The 19,286-nt window shown below is 40.0% G+C and overlaps 1 protein-coding gene and 1 long non-coding RNA gene across 4 annotated transcripts in view; both read right to left on the bottom strand.

Annotated features, from left to right (window-relative positions):
* Window positions 1-19,286, bottom strand: part of LOC307028183 (uncharacterized protein) — a 319,026-nt gene that overhangs the window by 10,940 nt on the left and 288,800 nt on the right. The gene's annotated exons all lie outside the window — the stretch shown is intronic.
* LOC307028195 lies at window positions 5,989-9,410 on the bottom strand. 2 transcript variants are annotated; one of them, XR_013804887.1, is made up of 3 exons: window positions 9,307-9,410; window positions 8,862-9,032; window positions 5,989-6,289 (listed from the first exon to the last, which is right to left on the bottom strand). It is a non-coding gene; the product is annotated as an uncharacterized lncRNA (long non-coding RNA). The 2 variants fall into 2 exon arrangements; XR_013804888.1 differs by lacking the exon at window positions 9,307-9,410 and adding an exon at window positions 9,161-9,249.

Raw genomic sequence — 19,286 nt, 5'->3', positions numbered from 1 at the left:
TCGAACAATCAACAATACCCGCTAAGGAGAGAGAGCAAAAGCTTTCTTGAAGGTTCGTTTTGCTTTCTTACAACGTTACGTTAACTTAACCTTAAGTTTGCCATGAGGCTATGTTACTTCCCTTAAGAGCTAGCTGTCTTAGCTAACAACAGTTAGCAACTAACGTTTTCTGCAGTTTGTGTTTCCACTGAAAAACGTGATGTAGTTATTTAAGGGTAAGTTAACTAAATGTTATTTTACAAGTAGAGAGAGTTAAGTTGTGTTTAAAATCGTCAATGTAATGCACGTTAAAGGTTTTGTGTTGAGCATGAAGTTAGCTTAACTGTAGCTCACCAAAGGTTAGCATGTTAAGCTGCACTTTATGTGGCAGCTTGCTTAATACAAAAAGGGTTTTTGTGCTTCATTGTAAACTTTTCTTACAAATGTGTGTTAATCTACCTGAAATTGTAGGGACAGTTTTTCTACTCAACTATACAGACCATTATTGAGGAGATGCAAAACATACTGTAAATGAGTTGGGTCTGACATATACTTTGAGTAATGTTAGTTTGCTGCTAAAAAAAATGAAACATTATCAGATGAGGAGATCACCAAAGTGTGTGAGTCTGTCAGGGGATTTGATCTGTTCCCTGCATGTCGCACAGGGCCTATGTACACACTGCTCTGGTATGAATTAAAAATATAATTGTAAAATGTAAGTCTCTCGCTCTTGTCATCGTTCCGGCGTTGCATTTGAACTCCTATGACTGGTTACGGACTTGATGGGAACGCCTTCCTGACGTCCAGGAAAAAGGTGAGATTCTAATCCATTTCAATGCCAAAAGTAAATCATTGTTTGTAACTTTTTTTTAATATGATTTTTTGGGGAATTTCTGTTTTATTGGATAGTAGAAATCTACTGGAACCTAACACCAGAGAGAGAGCGAGAGGGAGGAGATGATATGCAGCAAAAGGCCGAGCCGGGTGGTTGCTGCTCCATATGGAACGTGTTCTCAGGTAAAGCACTTTGGTACCCAGTTATTTATGGTATTGAGTTTGAATTTAATTTTTGGAAGGTAATTTCCAACAGTGCATTGTAATGACTGAAAAAAAATTCTTTGTCTCTTAACATTCCTATAATAATTTGTTTTTTATTGTTGATATTGTTTTGTTCTTTATTTTTGTTGTGAGAATCACTTTGCAATTGTGTAAGTGCTATATAAATAGTTATACTAATATTATTTTTGTTACTAGGGCTGGGCGATATTGAAAAATATAATATTACGATACTTTTCAAGCAGTATCACGATAGGCGATATTTTTTCATGTTGGTTATTATGGTTATTTTTCAAGTTACTTAACAGTACAACCACCTACAAGGTAACAACAAATAAAATAAAAAGGAGTAACAGACCAAAATACCATTTCAAGCTGGTTTTAATTCTGCAATAAATCCCTGAATGAACAATTCAACAGGAATTTTGATATGGCTTCCTCAGTGTTCAAGTAGGTAGGCCTACACCCTACACCAGGGGTTCCCAAACTTTTCAGCCTGCGACATTTAGCTTTTATTCCATAGGAAGGCTAACATATTTGCTATAGGCCTACTGCACTTTAGCCGAGCATAGGCTAATATTATTAGTTTCTTCAAAATCTACATGCCCTGAGAATGGAATGTTGGATATGTTCGTTGCCTTCCGATAAATAAACAGTCAATTCATGCTTTCTCAGGTCTTAATTATATTTCTTCAATTCTGTGTCAAGAATAGTTACTTTTATTGCTCTAAATAGTAAATAAATATATAATGTATGCTACAGAGTTTTCCGTCAGAAAGCTCTCCCGGATCTCCGCCCGCAGTGACTGACCGGTGACACACACTTCAAGTTAGACCTAACACACGTTATTTTAAATCAAATGCAACGGTTTTAGATAATAGATTTATTTTGATGTATAGGTTGATTTGCAGGTTGGTTGTTATTTGTATAATTATTGTATTGTTACTGTGTATTTTATTATATTAACTAGATATGTATTAAATTAAAATACTGTTATGAACACTATACAATGTCTTGTATATATATTATTTTGATAGATACCAGAATACATGACACAATGAATCTTTGTAATATATTGATGTTCTCTTGTTTAAATAATCATACCATTATTTAATGTGTGCTGGTCACCTGGAATCCTGGTAAGCTCCCAGCAGGGTATATTTAATACTATTATTAAACATAAGCTGGTGATAGATGGATAAACCAGCCATCCTGGCCAGCTAAAGTGTCCAAAACCCCTCTCCGGCCAACCATTCTAGCCTAATATCTACTGGCTGGTCAATTTACAACAGCCTGACCAGCTACATTTATCTAAGCTGGTTTTTTCGGCAGAGTCATTATTATTTATTTACTAGTTACAGGGCTCTACATTAAGGACTGCCCGATGGCCCGGGGCCATCTAGTATTTAGCTCGGGCAATGAAGCCTCACCTACTGGTTGCCCGATCGGGCAATCTATTATGCCAGTATTATGCAGCTCAGGGATCCAGTAATGAGTGACCCCGACAGTAAAACTAAACATATCTATAACTAGTTTAGGTAGTTTGAGAGGTAATTAAAATAGCTACGTGTAATATTCCTACCCGAAGTGTGTGTTCTGTCCGCTCACCGCTGCATGTGATCATGCAGAGCTGCGTGTCGACTCGTCAGCAGCAGCTGATCTCTCTCTCCCTTCAGATTAGACTTCACTCGCGTTTATGTCCATATCGATCAGATTCAGCTAGTTCTAGCTAATGATATGACTACCTGCTTATTAAAAGACACCTAAACAATAAGTGTCGCTATGCAACCGGGTGAGGCCACAAAGTATAGCGCAGCATTATGCATTTGTTTACATGCCCACCGGAACCCAGAGGCATTGCCAACAGATCATCACACAATCAACCCATACAGGACATCTCTTTCTCCACATTAAGTGTTACGGCCCATCTACACTACAGGCATCGAAAAATGCTTTCAACGCTTCGCCCATTCACTGGAATGGGGTGACGTAGAAGATTTTTAATCTTCGCCGAACTGCATTGTGGGGAGCATGGCATGGCTTTGCAAGCATCACGAGCATCTATCGGCATCAAAAGTTGAACAATGTTCAACTTTTGAGGCTCGATGCTTGGCATCAGCCAATCAAAAATCCGTTTATGCAAATCCCGCCAGTGCAAGCTCAGCCAATCAAACCGCGTGCAAGCTGGAAGAGCCAGACCGCAGTTCATTTCGTCATATTCCAAACGAGATATTACGGTAGCAAATCCCCAGGTTCTTTACGACCAGAACTATTTACCGGGATACAAACCGGAGGAACCAGGCATGGAGGGAGGTGGCAGAGACAGTGGGTGAAACTGGTAGGTTTTCTCCTGTTTGGAGAGTTTATATCCAGTTTACTTCGTTTTAACATTGCTATTGCTTTGTATGTCGGGGGCGGGATATTCATGTGATTGGTTGTTGGTCGCAAAAAATCGCCAAGCTTCAAGATTTTTTTATGCCTGTAGTGTAGACGGGCCGTTAGACATTATAATTGACTATTCTTGTCTGTCACATACTCTTCTTGTCTGTCACATAAGTGGCGCAACTGGAGCGGTATTGCGCTAAAGGGAAATTATTTTGACCGGAGAGATTTAGATTTGCCGGCTAACGGGAACTCTTGACGTCGCCATTTTGTGTGCTTCGCGGATGCGCTCGGCTGTCGGCTCCTCTCGACTGCTGCTCGGGTCTGCTCGGTCAGCTTCTGGATGAGGAGGCATTTGTTCGACCAACTTACAGTAGATAACATTACAAACATTTTTAACAGGGGCCATAATAGTGTAAATAATGTTTGTTTTGGCAGTTATAACTGAATGTTATGTTTTCTACTTTTTTACATCTGGGAAGGCATTTGCCTTCATCAGATGTAAAGTGTCTTCACCAACAACTTAAGTATTTCTTATAGCTATGCAGGGCATGCAAGCGAGCTAACACAAACAAGAACAAACAAACAAGTGAAATGAAGAATGAAATTGTACAATATAATATTGTGGTGGTTCATCTTATAATTCAGTCTAGAGAATGCACCAGACAGCATCTAAGACCTGCAAAAATCTAAATTTTCTAGGGGGAGGCCCCCCAAACCCTTCGTGGCATTTCGTCCGTGTGCATTTTTCAGGGCAATCTCTATTGGGCTCAGGGCCATCTGTAAATTAGCTTAGATGGCCCACATCCTTAATGTCATGCACTGATTTATTGAGAATCTCTATGAATTATAGTCAAACGTATATACCAGTCTCTGTTCTGTTGCCTGAGCCAAGTTTGCCTGCTACATTACGATGTATTATTATTGATTTACTATTTATTGAGAATCTATGAATTAAAGTAAAATGTATACCAGTCTGTGTTCTGTTGCCGCACCGGATCTCCGCCAAATCCAGGATCATCACCCCCCTAGTTTGCTCCCGTCTGTATCTCTACAGCTACTTGAATACTGTGGCTCAAACTGGTATGGTTCCACCACGTTAGACTCGCCCGCATGATCTGATTCCACCACACCGGCATCCTCTTCAATAAAATCCTCCTCTTCTTTAAAGTGAACCGAGTCTATTGACGACTCACTGTCACTCGATTCTGTCTCCAGAGTCCGACATCAGCCATATAGGTAGTGTATTATTCAACAAGTGTTCTACTCGGGACCTGCGTGACGTCACTAACCGGCGAAAGCTGTTTTGTTTGGAGCGGTCGTGTAACATCGGAAGCGAGCATGGAAAGTTGTAATAAACCACAATTTATAAATGGAGCGAGCATATTGTCATGAATGACATGATTTCCCATTAATAATAGTATATATATTATCGTAATAAGAACAGTATTGTCCTCCATTTCGTAAGCTCTTTAAGTACCATTTAGAGGTACTTTTACTTTACTTGAGTATGTTCATGTAATGCTACTCTGTACTTTTAGAACAGTTCAGAGGTAAATGGTGTACTTTTACTCCACTATATGTATTTAATGCCGTTAGTTACTTTAGAGATCTGCATTAATGGTGTGAAATATAATCAACTCTTAAATCAGACTTTAGTTCCACCTGATGTAAATTCACAAGCTACCCTGCAGTAGGCTATATAAAAGTCATCACACACACACACACACACACACACACACACACACATTACCTCTCTCTCTCTCTCCTCCTCGTCCTGGTTTCTCAGTCTTTCTTCTCCTTGATAAAACACTGCCGTTAAATACACTAATCTCCCTTTAATGCCTTTACCTATGTTTACCGATCAGCCACGTGGTATAAAAAGCTACGAAAAAAAGAACGGGAGACAACAAAAACACGGTTTAACGGTTGAAAGCACGGATAAATCACCCTCCAAGGATAAACTAACTCTTTGTATGTGTTTTAAAGTCTCTTAAACACATTACATTCGGTATAAAATCTGCATCAACGTCTGTTAGCAACAATAGCTTCTGGGGACCGGAAGCTAGAAACAGATTGCCGCAATGCATCGTGGGATCTTAGTTTTTTTTTTAAACATCATTTTACTGCCCCCTGTGTTGAAAAAATAGAAAAAACTAACGCTATTCAAATAAGTAATAATTACAATGTTATTAATAATAGATATATAAAAATGAGACGGGTCCGATGGGTTTTAAAAGTTGTGGAAAATATTTTAGTTTGTAATAATACTTTTGTATTGTTATTATATATATGTTTTGATTATAATACTCATTCAAGTGTTATCAAAGCTGGTGAAGGTGCAGCTATATGACTTTGTATTTTGCAGGGTAGCTTGTGAATTTACTCCAGGTGGAACTAAAGTCTTAGCTTGTGAATTTAATAACTAATAAAATAATAAACTTAAAAAATAACATAAAGATTTGTAATACATTTGTTTTAATAAAACAATAAAAATAAAGTAAGTAAGTAAAACTTTATTTATATAACACCCTTCACAACATGAATGTACAAAGTGCATTAGATACAGTACACAAAATACAACTATAAAATGTAGAACAAAAGGCATAAAACACATCCAATAAAAGACAGGATAAAACACCAATGAAAAACAGCTACAATCTCACCTCCTCCGACGCCCCAAAAGCCTGTCGGAAAAGGTGAGTCTTTAGCTGTCCCTTAAAAACCTCCACTGAGACAGAGGCTCTCAGTTTCTAGGGGAGTTAATTCCATACGGGCCACCGCCTCAAAGGCACGGCCCCCCTTAGTTTTTAGCCTGGTTCGGGGCACCCTTAAGAGGCCTTGCTCGGAGGACCTCAAGGTCCGGGTTGTCCTGTGAGGGTGGATAAGGTCGTTAATGTAGGCGGGGGCTTGGCCATGGACAGCTCTATATGTGTAAACCAATACCTTACATTGGGTTCTGAGATGGACAGGGAGCCAGTGCAGGGCAGAAAGGATCGGAGTGATGAAGCATGTTTTTTTGGACCGAGTGAGTAATCTGGCTGCAGCATTTTGGACCTATTGTAGCCGGTTTATTGATGTGTCGTTGAGGCAGGAGAACAGAGCATAATCAAGCCGGGATGAAATAAAGGCATGGATAGCCATCACCAGTTCTGCATTGGATAGAAAGGCCCTGAGCTTGGCAATGTTTCTGAGGTGGAAAAAACAGGTACGGGTCAGGATTTTGATGTGTTTGTCTACTAGCATAGACTGATCGAAGGTTACACCAAGGTTTTTTATGTTTGCCCTAACGTTACCGCTAAATTAACCCAGGTGTCTTGCTACCTTAGAGGCGATGTTATCAGCCGCTGAGATCAAGACTTGATGCATTGAGCTGTAGGAAGTTGCTTGACATCCACTCCTCAATTGCAGACAGACAATGCAATATTGCAGCCTAAATACTTGCCATATGTAACAGTAGCCAACTTTTCAGAACCCTGTTTCACAATGTAAGCTGATTTCTCAAAGCCTGAATTTTGAGTGCTCGCTCAACTTTACCAAGGTTTAACATCACCTGCTGAATAAAGTGGAAAGTGTTTTTCATGCACTTTGGGTACTCCAGTTGCAGGGCATTAATGAGCCCGAACAGGACACAGAAGGCCTGAGGTAGGTTAACCGGTGCATCCATCACCACATTCCCCTCCAAGACGATTGCCACACTGGATGCGTTGAGCTGAGGATTTTCTCCGACAGTGGAGTTTGACTGTACACCTCCTTAACAGCCGCATCTTAACAGCGAAATAAAGAGACTGACAGATAATTCTACATCGTCCACCAAAAAGTAGCTTCCATTGTTTATAATGAAAAGCATCATACACATTTGATTTGCCACATGTGTACTCATCACTTGCAAGAAGAGAGTTTACATTAAAGTACTCCCCATCTACAAATGACCTATATTCTTGTGGGACATGGTCTTTTCCTGACATAGCTTTGTCTAACACTTCCGTTTTTTTGAAGATTTTCTGGAGCACGGGGAGAATGGGGACATATGCAAGTGTTTTTTTGCCTTTCTCTACAACATACTGGGGTTTACAAGTGGAAACTCTCTGCGTACATAAGCTTCTCTTCTTTTAGAAGTTCCTAAGGGTCCATCTTTGGCACAAAATGTCATCTTTCTGACACAGCAGTGGAACTCTCTTTCACAACACTTTCATCCATGTCAGCATGATATTTCTTTAGACCAGCACTCACTCTGTTATTTATAAGTGGCTCCGACAACTCATTGATAGCATTAAGCTGTTGTATTACATCCTGCACAGCACTCTCTGGTATGTGTAGAACAGCTTGCATTTTTAAAAGCAGGGACGCCAAGTTGTGCTCAAGCTGTTTTTCTAAATCACGCAGATCATGCTCACTAGCTTCTTCACTGACCTCTTCTAACTCCTCAATATCATAAGCGTGTGACATTTGGTCTTGTGCTGGATCTTCATTGTTAGGATTTACATAATCCTGACCAATTATTTCCGATTTGAACCTCTTCCAGTTTTGTTCTTTGTGTACTTTACTCCTGTGTGCTTTGAAACTGGAGTAGACACCACTTTCGAAGTTACAGTCTTTATAAGGGCACCTGACTCTATGGTTTACTTTTAAGTGTGCAGTATGCAGGTGAGTAAAGAAGTCAGTCTCAGAACAAGTCTCAGCAAACCCACATGACAGACAATTAAACTTCAATGGCAGGTCTACATCTACACTTGTTTGCTGATCTGGTATTAAGGTGTGAAGGTGGGATAAGTGTACGTTTAGTGCATTCAATGATCTAAATGGACATTCCTGATGCAAGCAAGGAAATGGTTCTGTTCTCGCATAACTTCCATGTTTTAGCCTATAATGTTTAAAAAGTTGTGCCCTTCTTTCACAGATATAAGGACAGTATTTACATGTCCAAATCATCTTTTCCTGTGACCTTCAACACAATAAAACATAACTAAAAATAGACAACAATCTTCAGTTTAGCTAGTTGACCACAATGTAGTTGCCTGTATTTTCTGTATTTTGAAACTGCTAAACTGGGATATTTTAAGGCTGTACACTTTCATTTTGTTTGAAACACGGCGATTTGATGTTGTATTGGTTACTATGTGATATGCACCATTTCACCATAACAAAAAAAACGGCTTCTTGGTGAATAAAAATGATCAGTAAAACTGACTAAAAACAACGTCTTTCAGTGCACACTAACAGCCCCTCAAGTGAAAAAAAAATGCAGCAATGACTGAGAAAATTACTATCTGGTTAAAACTATCTCAACCTCGTACTCTCTCACTCAGGCTAAAATTACCAAAAGCGAGGGAAAACACATTGCCTGACTCCGCACTAGCTTAGGAGTGCAGCAGTTAGGCGACGTTAATCAACTGCATCTGAAAACTTTAAGAGGTCGCTAATGTTAGCTAAATGCCACCCACTAGATGCAGTAGTACACAAAAGCTGTCACAGCGTCACTGCAGTGACCCTCCTCTCCCTCCGTTGGAAGCGTGAGACAGCGCGTTGGCACCAGGTTGGCATGGATCTAGTCCAGCGTTCAATGTGGGGTGGTGTCCGACTCACACGACCAAGAAAGCCAACAACAACAGCTCCTGGGTGAAAACAAAAAAATCATTAAAACTGACTCAAAACAACGTGTTTCAGTGCACACTAAACAGTCCCCCTCAAGTGAAAAAAATGCAGGGGGTGAAAATCACTATCTGGTTAAAACTATCTGCACCTCTTACTCTCGGTTAAAATGGCCAAAATTGAGTGTTAAGACTTTGCCTGACTCTGCAGTAGCTTGGGAGTGCTGCAGTTAAGTGACGTTAATCAACAGCATCTGAAAACGTAATGTGTCGCTAATGTTAGCTAAATGGCACTCACCAGATGTAGTAGCACAAAGCAGCCAATGTCTTTGTCAGTCTTACTCCCGCAGGACTCCAATGTCTTTGTCAGTCTTACTCCCGCAGGACTCCAATGTCTTTGTCAGTCTTACTCCCGCAGGACTCCAATGTCTTTGTCAGTCTTACTCCCGCAGGACTCCAATGTCTTCGTCTGTCTGACGCTGAAGCTGACGCTCCAGGAAAGAGCTACCTAAGATGGACACCTGATTGCTGAGTTCTCACAGCTGGGGGGCACGCTCCTCTAATTAGTTAACTCTCTTCAGCTGATGGGCGGCAGCAGAGTGTTCCTGCCTATTGTAATGCAGGGTTGAGGCGCGTGACCCACTGAGACCTGTGTAACAGGTTGAGCAGATCTGAGATTTAAAATCTCTCAAAAGCGCCGTTTTAGCTATAACTACGAGATCGATCACTTTGCTAAACTATGCGGTATAGCCTACTATTAAATCCACGTAAACTACACATCACAGCAATGAGGCCAGATCAATGAAACCAGGATACATCCTTTACCGTAAAAACTGGATCTAAACACAGCTGCCTGTGTGCGATTGATAAATACTTTCTGATGTTATATTTATGATATGCTACTTATCAGCTAGGCTACATGGCCCTAACGTGTAAAGTTATACAAGCATTTGTACCAGTGCTTTTCACAAGTAGACTCTTGCAGGCCAGAGTATAGGAGTGATTCAACAACAAAAAGACATATCTGAGAAGTGATCAGGACGAACAGAAAGAGGAAAAGGAAAAGAGAGTTCACTGAAGAGACCAGGAGGGTCAGAGCAGGAGGAAGAGGAGGAGATGAAGACATTAGTGAAGAAGAAGAAATGTATGGGAGGAATAAAGATGAAGTATCAGAAAGAGGGACAGAGGCAGGGATCAGGAGGCAGATGAAACTCCAGCTGGACCACATGGTATGTTCTTATTCTCCTTACCTATTCCATCACAGCAGCACAATCTAGCAGCTCTTAGAATTTACAAATATTGATTGAAATGTGTTGCTGCACAGGTCACCTTTAGCTCTCTGAAGAGATGGGTGATGTCATTTGTGCACTTAATTATAACTAAGTAATTTTACTAGAGATGGGTGATGTCATTTGTGTACTTAATTATAACTAAGTACTTTTACTGTACTTACAGTATGCAGAATTCTGAGTATTCTCTGAATCGGGTGCCTTTTGGGTCTTTATATCTTTGAAAAATGAAACTGTTTGGTCATAACATCTGGTAGTGGACTACTTACATGTTCCCACCTCAGGCACAAAATATAAATAATTACTAGGACTTTCCTTGAAAAAATGTGACGGGGTTGAAGTTTTTGACAAAAAGTAGCCATGAGACCTTGTTTAGCTAAGATATGGCACCACATGGAAGTCAAGGACATTACAAAATTGTAATATTTTGCAAAACTATTGTTTATTTTTTTATAAACAATTATTTACTATTGTTAATTCATATAACAGAGTTGAAATGTTGAGTTTGTCAATCTTAATCTGAAAATACAAAAACTGAAATATAGGTAAGAGAAGAAACTGACACTTTTGTGATGTAATTCCCTCAATGCAGATCACACATGGACTGATCCATTATTTTAATAGGAGGGAAAATGGTATGGCGGGACAAGGTTGAAACAAACTGAGGGACAATATTGCAATTTCATAGATAATTCAAGTATTTTTTCAGAATGTCTTTTTGATCAGTTAAAGTTGACAAGCATGTGATTATATTAGCAGCAACAGTTTGGGATAATTGGCCATTTTGATTTGTTTAATATTAAATTAATATGTAATAATGGTTAGTGAGGACATGCAAATATGTCTGTTGTCTACGACTAAGACAACACATTTTTTAAAAACAAAAAATAGATTTAATTTTACATTGTAATGCAAAACAACCTGTTCCATTAATTCATTGCTTTAAAATACATTTTGTAGTTTCCTTTCATTTAAAATGATTGAAGTAAGCTTGGGGGACTCAAAGGGCACCTGATTGTTTGTCTGAACACCTTGTTTCTCTTGTGCATTAAGAACACTTGTGTTGGGCATGAATTAACAATAAATAGGTTATACAGTATAAAATACCACGTACTGTCCGACCTCCCATGCCACCCTGGCATGACCTCTTGCCCCCCCTTTGCCACCCCATGTAAAATGTTCTAGAACCGCCACTGTACTACAATAGTGTATTCACAGGGCTGACAAAAAAATCCATCAGAAAACTGCAGCTGATTCAGAACGCTGCTGCACGTGTCCTCACTAACATTAAAAGAGTGGATCACATCAGTCCGGTTCTGAAATCTTTACATTGGCTTCCAGTCGGCCAAATAATTGATTTTAAAGTACTATTGCTAGTTTTTAAATCATTACATGGTTTAGGACCAAAGTATATTGTTGAACTCCTACATAATTACGGAACATCAAGGTGCCTCAGGTCTTCTGGGACGGGTCTGCTATCGGTTCCGAGAGTAAAAACAAATGGAGAGGCAGCATTTAGCTATTATGCCCCGACAATATGGAAAAAAATAACCAAATCATGCACGTCCGCAGAAACGCTTACTATTTTTAAATCGAGACTAAAAACATATCTCTTTGCCGCTGCTTTTAATTGAGCTGCTCATATTCGCACTACAGTATGCCTTTTAAACATGTATTGTATACCTGTGGTGTTTATTTTAATTATTTTATTATATTTGCCTTGTAATGCCTGTTGTAAAATACCATTTATATATGTGTTTTTACTGTATGTATTCCTAAAAAGTATTTTAATTTGTTTTGTAAAGCACTTTGAATTGTTGCGTACAGAAAAGTGCTATATAAATAAACTTGCCTTGCCTTGCCTTACAGCCAAACTTGACAGTCTCTTCTCTGTCATTCCAGACTGCAAATACCTCATTCCTTCCGTCTACTTGGATCCGAAATGCTTCTCGTTTTGCGCTGTCCCCCCGGCATGCCAACTTGATGCTCTGCTCACGGATGACTCGATGAGCATAATAAACTGTTAAGATGATGACCTTACGTGTGTACATTTTTTTTTTCTTCTGTTTTAAGTCCTGAGAAAGTGAAATAAGACGGTGTGTAAAACTTCACTGCCCAGCCAAAAAAAGTAACCACTTTGATTTAACTAGGCCAGTAGGTAAGGACTTTCCAATGGAAAATAACTTACTGCAGCGATGTTTATGTTTGAGCTGAATACACGTTTGTTAACCCTAACTGATGCAGTTAGTCACTTCTTTAATGTTTGTTCTTTCTGATATAAAGTCAAGGTTGTAAATGTTTGCAATGAAGTTGTGTGGCGCTGAACTGTTCCTTTGATTATATTGATATACGATAGTAATTACTTGTCTTTCAAATTTGAAGGAGGGTGAGCAAGCATCTTGTGGAACATTCATCATTAACTCCTCCAAAAAATATAGTTTTTTTAATAATAACACTGAATATGTGAATCATAACAGTGATTGACAACTAATATCATATTAATTTAGACAAACATCGACGAGACAGTTAATTAATATACTTATTGCAGCAGTCTGCATATATTTGGTACCCCTGCTGGTCTAAGAGTGAGACAAACTCATTCAGTTATTGTTCAGTTAAAATTCATAATAGACCAAATAAACATAATCTAAAGACATTTCAAATAAATAATTATTTGGGGGTACTTTTTGGGGTGTGTTGCCTTGAGGCAACACTGTACCATAATAGTAAGTTATGAAAAGAGAGAGTTATTGTTTCAAATTTGAACAAAATGTATTTAAAAACACATGGAAAATACTAAATAGCCTCAACAGGTTAAATCGCATGCCAATTAAAATGTGAAAATCGTTATTTTTTATATTTGAATAAGATCACATGTCTGAATGTTGCCTGCAGTCAACATTGTACAATTGTGAAACAACCTTTAGGAATAAATACGCAAAGGGCCTAGGCATCTTTCATCAAACTTTATTGAGCCATTTGACAAAATAGACTCACTATTGTGGAAGTTCATGAAGCAGTTATTGTCAGCAGTGAAGCACAGGTACGTGACACACTTTGATCACTGCACTTTCACCCTTACAGCCAGGGTGTTTGCACCGGCCCTTTTTCTCCACCCACACAGGCCAATGGTCAGTGTGTTCATGATGCACATGTGTTGATGGCCCTGATGAGGAAGAACCTCTGTGCTTCTTCTCAGCCAGGTCTCTGTCAACATTATGAGATGGTCTCCCCCTCTTCTTCAAAACTTTCCTCTCGTTGCAAAGGCAACTTGCAACTTCAGCTTTGAATTTAAGCAGGCTGTACACTTCTTTCTTGGGGATGCCACAGTCCTTGCAGTCCCTGGGGTACAAGAGCCACGCATTCACTAGAGTGAAATCCATCATGTGCAATACGATCTTATGATGTCACTTCCTTGACCTGATCTTTGTTCTGTAGAGAGCAATCAGCGAGTCTAGAAGATCCACTCCTCCCATACTTTTATTGTATGCATGCACGACACTTGGGCAGGTAACCTGCAATGTTTCTTTCTTTTTCTTATCCCATCTTTGCACAGATCGTTGGGTTGGCTTTAACATCAAATGTATCTTGGTTAAATTGTAGAGATCTATGATGAATGCTATGCTTTTGAACAGTTTATACCTAAACACACAATACCACAATATCATGGTGAATCCATAATGGTACGATGTTGTCTCCAGGCAACATTTGCATTTTAACAAGTTTCCATTACCTAATTAGCAAATTAAGTATATTAAACTATTAGAAATTAAGGTTTACTCACCTATTATTGTGAATACATTTTTTTCCAGACAAGAAATGTGCAAGAAATTTCTTTTTTTAGACACATTTCTTGGAGAGAAATGGCTGAGCTGATCCTTTTGGGAAAGGCAGCAAACAGGGTCTTCAAATTGGCCGCCAGAGAGTCATGGGACAAATTCAAACACTACTATTGGTTCCTTATGGTCCTGCCTCTTTTTTTAAAGTATTGCAAAATAATTTGAGATGTATTGTGTGAATGCAAAAGGAAAAAAATGGGTATGTTGCCTGGAGGCCACATCATACCATAGAGGGTTAAATTATTTCTACCATCTTATATACAGTATTTATATTTAAGGCTTTACTGATGTTTCACAATAATGTCACCAAATGTTATTGAGTTAAAATAAATATTGTGGCTTTCCAAGTTAACATTACAGTAATTGATATGACTGCGATTAAATCGGCATATACTTCTGCCAGGGGATGCCACCCCTGAAATTCTCCTGCCACCCTCTTGCCACCCCAGGAATATTTGTCTAGATCCGCCCCTGTCAAGGTTATATTCAATATTCTGCAATTACACCAGCTGAGATGATAAAACACCAGTAATACAATCTCAGGACTCTGGATCGTTTACTTTCAGTCAACAAATCCTTTGGAAAGACAAAAAACAACTATTCAATATCCTGCTTTACACCGCGACCGCAATAACTGCCGAAGATGAAGTCTATGACGATAAAGCTACGTTCTTGCGTAATGCGGAAGTAGGCGTGGTTAAATCTAAACTGGGTTGGAATAACGATAGACGCGTACCGGTGCACCCTCCCTCTCTCCCTCATTCGCTCCCAAGCTCACTCGCACTTTGGCTGTGAGCTGCGGGCGCCAGATAAGCCAACATCCCCCATTTTCATCACTTACAGCGCCCATCGTACAGGGCAAATGAAAAGTGTAACCGGGGTCAAAAAAGGGTGTTACATTTACTTAATTATGAATGTTGTTACATCAAGGCCGAAAATTAGGATGAGCACCAATGGTCAAAAATGTTTTTCTACCAGCGCAGCGCCTCCCCAGATCTGGCGCCCTAGGCGAACATCTATAACGCCAGTGCTACGGGCGGGGCCGGCCCTGCGCACGCACGCACGCACAGGCCGGGCCGGCCCTGCGCACGCACGCACAGGCCGGCCCTGCACACGCATGCGCGCGCACAGGCCGGGCCGGGCCCGCACGCGCGCACACACACACACACACACACACACACACACACGGGCCGGGCCCGCACACACGCACACGCACACACACACACACACACACACACACACACACACACACACACACACACACACACACACACACACACACACACACACACACACACACACACACACACACACACACACACAGATGGCATCGCAGACTTCATTAATGATGAGTGAGATGGCTTCTGTCTTCAGCTCATTTAGTAGAGTGCTATAGTGGCCATAGCGTTCTCTTCTTTTCTCAGATAGCCATTTCCTGACCCACATACAGTAGACCTCGGTTTCCTCCTTCGCCTCGGTTTGCCCCTGCCCTGGAAAATAAATAGCAAAAGAAGATGAGTACATTGTCGAATGCTAGAAAAGCAAATGTGACCCGCTCTATCGAAATCTGTCGGAAGTCGCAACGGCTCATTTAAAAATAAACGTATTTGTGTAAAAAAATAGTTTTTCGGGTTTGGGTTTTTTGTTTGATTTTAAATAAACTAAGTCTTGGCTTTCAGAATATTAAACTTCTTTCGGCAAATTCAAAAAAGCTTTTTTTTTTTAATGGTCTAATAAATATAAAATCATTGCCAGTATTATCAGTTGCAAGTGTGTATTTGTTGTAATAATGACATAATACATTTCACAGTAATTATAATACAAAATAAAAACGATTTCCTTAAAGAATTATGATTCGTCATCACTCTTGACCCCGCGGCGCTAACGTTAACGCTAGCTGCGCTATAACGTCCCCCTGGATAGCTCAAGCTCACCTTTCCCAGAGGTATGGACGGAGGAGATGTGGCGGAGGAACACCCGTGGATAGACTGCAAAGCTGGGAAACTGGGCTGCAAAGTTTGTTCATCCATTTCGGATTTATCAGTCTTCAAAACGCAAGGGGTGTGTGTGTGTGTGTGTGTGTGTGTGTGTGTGTGTGTGTGTGTGTGTGTGTGTGTGTGTGTGTGTGTGTGTGTGTGTGTGTGTGTGTGTGTGTGTGTGAGAGAGAGAAAAGCAACGCTGTCTACTTATTTGCAATGTCTAGGCCTAATCGGAATAATTGTAGGCTATATTTTTCGTTTCGTTTATTTAATAAGTTAATTTCAGGATAACTTTGGGAATTTTGTTTGTTTGTTATGAGTGAGAGTGAGAGTGAGAGAGAGAGAGAGAGTGAGAGAGAGAGATCTGTATCTGCTTAGTTGCAATACTGTAGTTTATGCAACTTAGGCCTATAAATTGTTTATGCAACTTATGTGCCAGTGTGTCCATGGTTTTGAGTCTGTGTGTGTGTGTGTTGAGCGCAGCGCCGTCGGCTTTTGCAGTACAGTAACTAAAGTAGGACTAACCATGCCGGTAGTTTCTGTCAGAGGTGGGAGTAAGTCCTACATGTGCAAGTCATGAGCACATCTCAAGACTTCACCCACAAGTATCAAGCAAGTCCCAAGTCATTGTGGTGAGAGTCAAGAAAGTCAAGTCAAGTCATTGCTCAGGTCAAGCAAGTCAAGTCATACGAAATTCTGATGAATAAACCCAGTTTCCGCATTTAAATCAGTTAAAAGAAAGTGGTTGTTAGAGCCAGTATTTTGATTTTATAAGAAAGGCCACCTAATTGTGACGTCTGTAGTCAACGCACTATAAAGGACCACAATTCCCACGCCGCCTGTGCTAAAGCCGCAGTGATGGGCAACCTGTTGAGAGACGCCGTCGAGGAACAGGTTTTAACCGTACCGTACACGTACATACGTACCGTACAAGTACCCTCTTCTGCACACTCACCTCGAGACGCCAAAAGCCCATGTAAAGATTCTATTTGCCGACTTCTCTTCAGCTTTTAACACCATTAAGCCAAGTAGTTTAGCAAATATTTTAACTAAAGAATTCTCACTTGAACCTGGTCTGATCTCCTGGATCGTTGACTTCCTTAGCTGTAGAACTCAGCAGGTAAAAATTGGCATGGCACTTTCTGACACAATAACTACCTGGATAGGCTCACCCCAGGGATGTGTCTTATCCTCTCTTTTATTGATTTTATACACCAACTGCTGCATCAGCACCTTTCCCAAAAGGCACTTTATTAAGTATGCAGATGATACGGCCCTGGTCAGCCTCCTATTTGATGAGGAAGAGGAGCATGGGCCTGTCCTTGACTTCTTTATTAACTGGTGTGAGGAGTCAAACCTGCTTCTAAACACCTCAAAAACAAAGGAGATGGAAATTGATTTTAGAATAGCACAATCGCCCAACCCTACTCTTTTAAATTGCGAGCCCATTCAATGTGTCACTGAGTACAAATGTCTTGGTGTCGTGCTTGACCACAAACTCAGATGGGATGTTTGGTCTGAGAAAATAAAAGTTAAGTCTCAACAAAGAATTTTTTTTTTACGTAAATGATTGTCCTTTAATGTCGGCAACAGAATGGTGAAGATGTTTTATCATGCTTTTATCGAAAGTGTGCTCTCCTTCGGCATTATATGCTGGTTCGGCAACGCAACTGAGGCACAGAAAAAGTCAGTCAGGAGGGCCATAACATTGTCCAGTAAATTGACAGGAATCTCATTTGCTAATATAGAATGCTTATACAAGGACAGAGTTTTAAAATTGGCACACAATATTGTGAGTGACCTGAGGCACCCTCTTGCCTCTTACTTTGAACTGTTGCCATCCGGGCGGAGATAAAGAACAGATCTCGGCTGTCTTTCGTCCCACAAGCCATCAAACTCCTAAATAAATGATGGCTAGGACGCACTGTTTACCCAGCTGGTCTGGCCCTGTCCCCCCTATTTCGCAAATGAGGGCCTATAGGCCCCTTGTCATGTCTGCCGATATCTGGTTCTTATGTCTGTTTGTTTTAATCTGTGTCTATGTTGCTGTCAGTGTCGTATTGTCTTATCTTTTTAAACGCCTTTGTGATGTTCTGCAACCCATTTTCCCCGACAAATAAAACAAATACTATACTTTTAAAAAAGGGATATTTTCTTTGTTGCATGTGCAAAAGTTTGTTATGTTATTTGGGGCAAACACATCGCACATCTTCTAAACCATTGGAGGCCAAGCAACACTTCAAACTGTGAGTAATTTAAAGGAAAGAAACGAGTTAGAACAGTCTGTTTAAGGCGTCTAGTGGCTTGATGGAAAGACAAGGAAGGAAGCCACGACAGTGGTTATGAAAATGGATTTCACCCACACTATGATCTTCATTACATACACAGTTAAACATTTGAAATTGAATTTAGAACGATGACAATCATATTAGATTCATATTAACCCCAGAACTGCAGACAATACACATATTTACACATATGATGTTTGTCAATCTTAAAAAATCATTTCCATGGCAAAAAAGTCACAGTTGGTCTTAAAACTGTTGAAATATAAGACTATGAAAAATACCCAACTAGAAAGACTACAAATCCGAGTCGCGTACATTAACGTTACACATTACACTCGTGTTACTCACCAAAACCTTGTAAAGCCGGTCCCGCATGCTGGCTCTTACGGAACCGACTAACTCCCCTTTTGTATATGTACAGTTCTCAACATGGCCAGACTTGTAGTGATTTTCACCTATTTTAATACTTTTCACTTCATTCAGAAAGATAGAGGTGAAATGTGCTAACGTGACGGCCATCTTGGTGTTGGTGACATATGCAAGAGTTGTAGTTCATTGAGCGCTTCACACAAAAAAATGTGTTACTTCACAGTTTTATGACACATTTGTATTTTTTGACTTTCAAAATGATCTTTTAAATTGACAAACATCATATGTGTAATTTGTTGCACAATTCAAACGGGATCAAAAGATAATCTTTCTCTCTCCATTGACTTCAATACATGATTTTTCCAATATAAGGTCCCATGGAGGTCCACCGGAAAGGGAGGGACTTCGCCATCTAGTCTCTAGTAATTCTGCTTAAAGTGCACCAGATTGAAGCATTTTACTTTAAAATGTTCAAACATTTCTTCCTGGTATGTCTGAGAAGGCAGATATGCTG

This window comes from Notothenia rossii (assembly GCF_949606895.1).
Source record: "Notothenia rossii genome assembly, chromosome: 2".
Classification (NCBI taxonomy): Eukaryota; Metazoa; Chordata; class Actinopteri; order Perciformes; family Nototheniidae; genus Notothenia; species Notothenia rossii.
The sequence above is the reverse complement of the archived record's forward strand: the minus strand, read 5'-3'. Positions and strand labels throughout refer to the sequence as shown.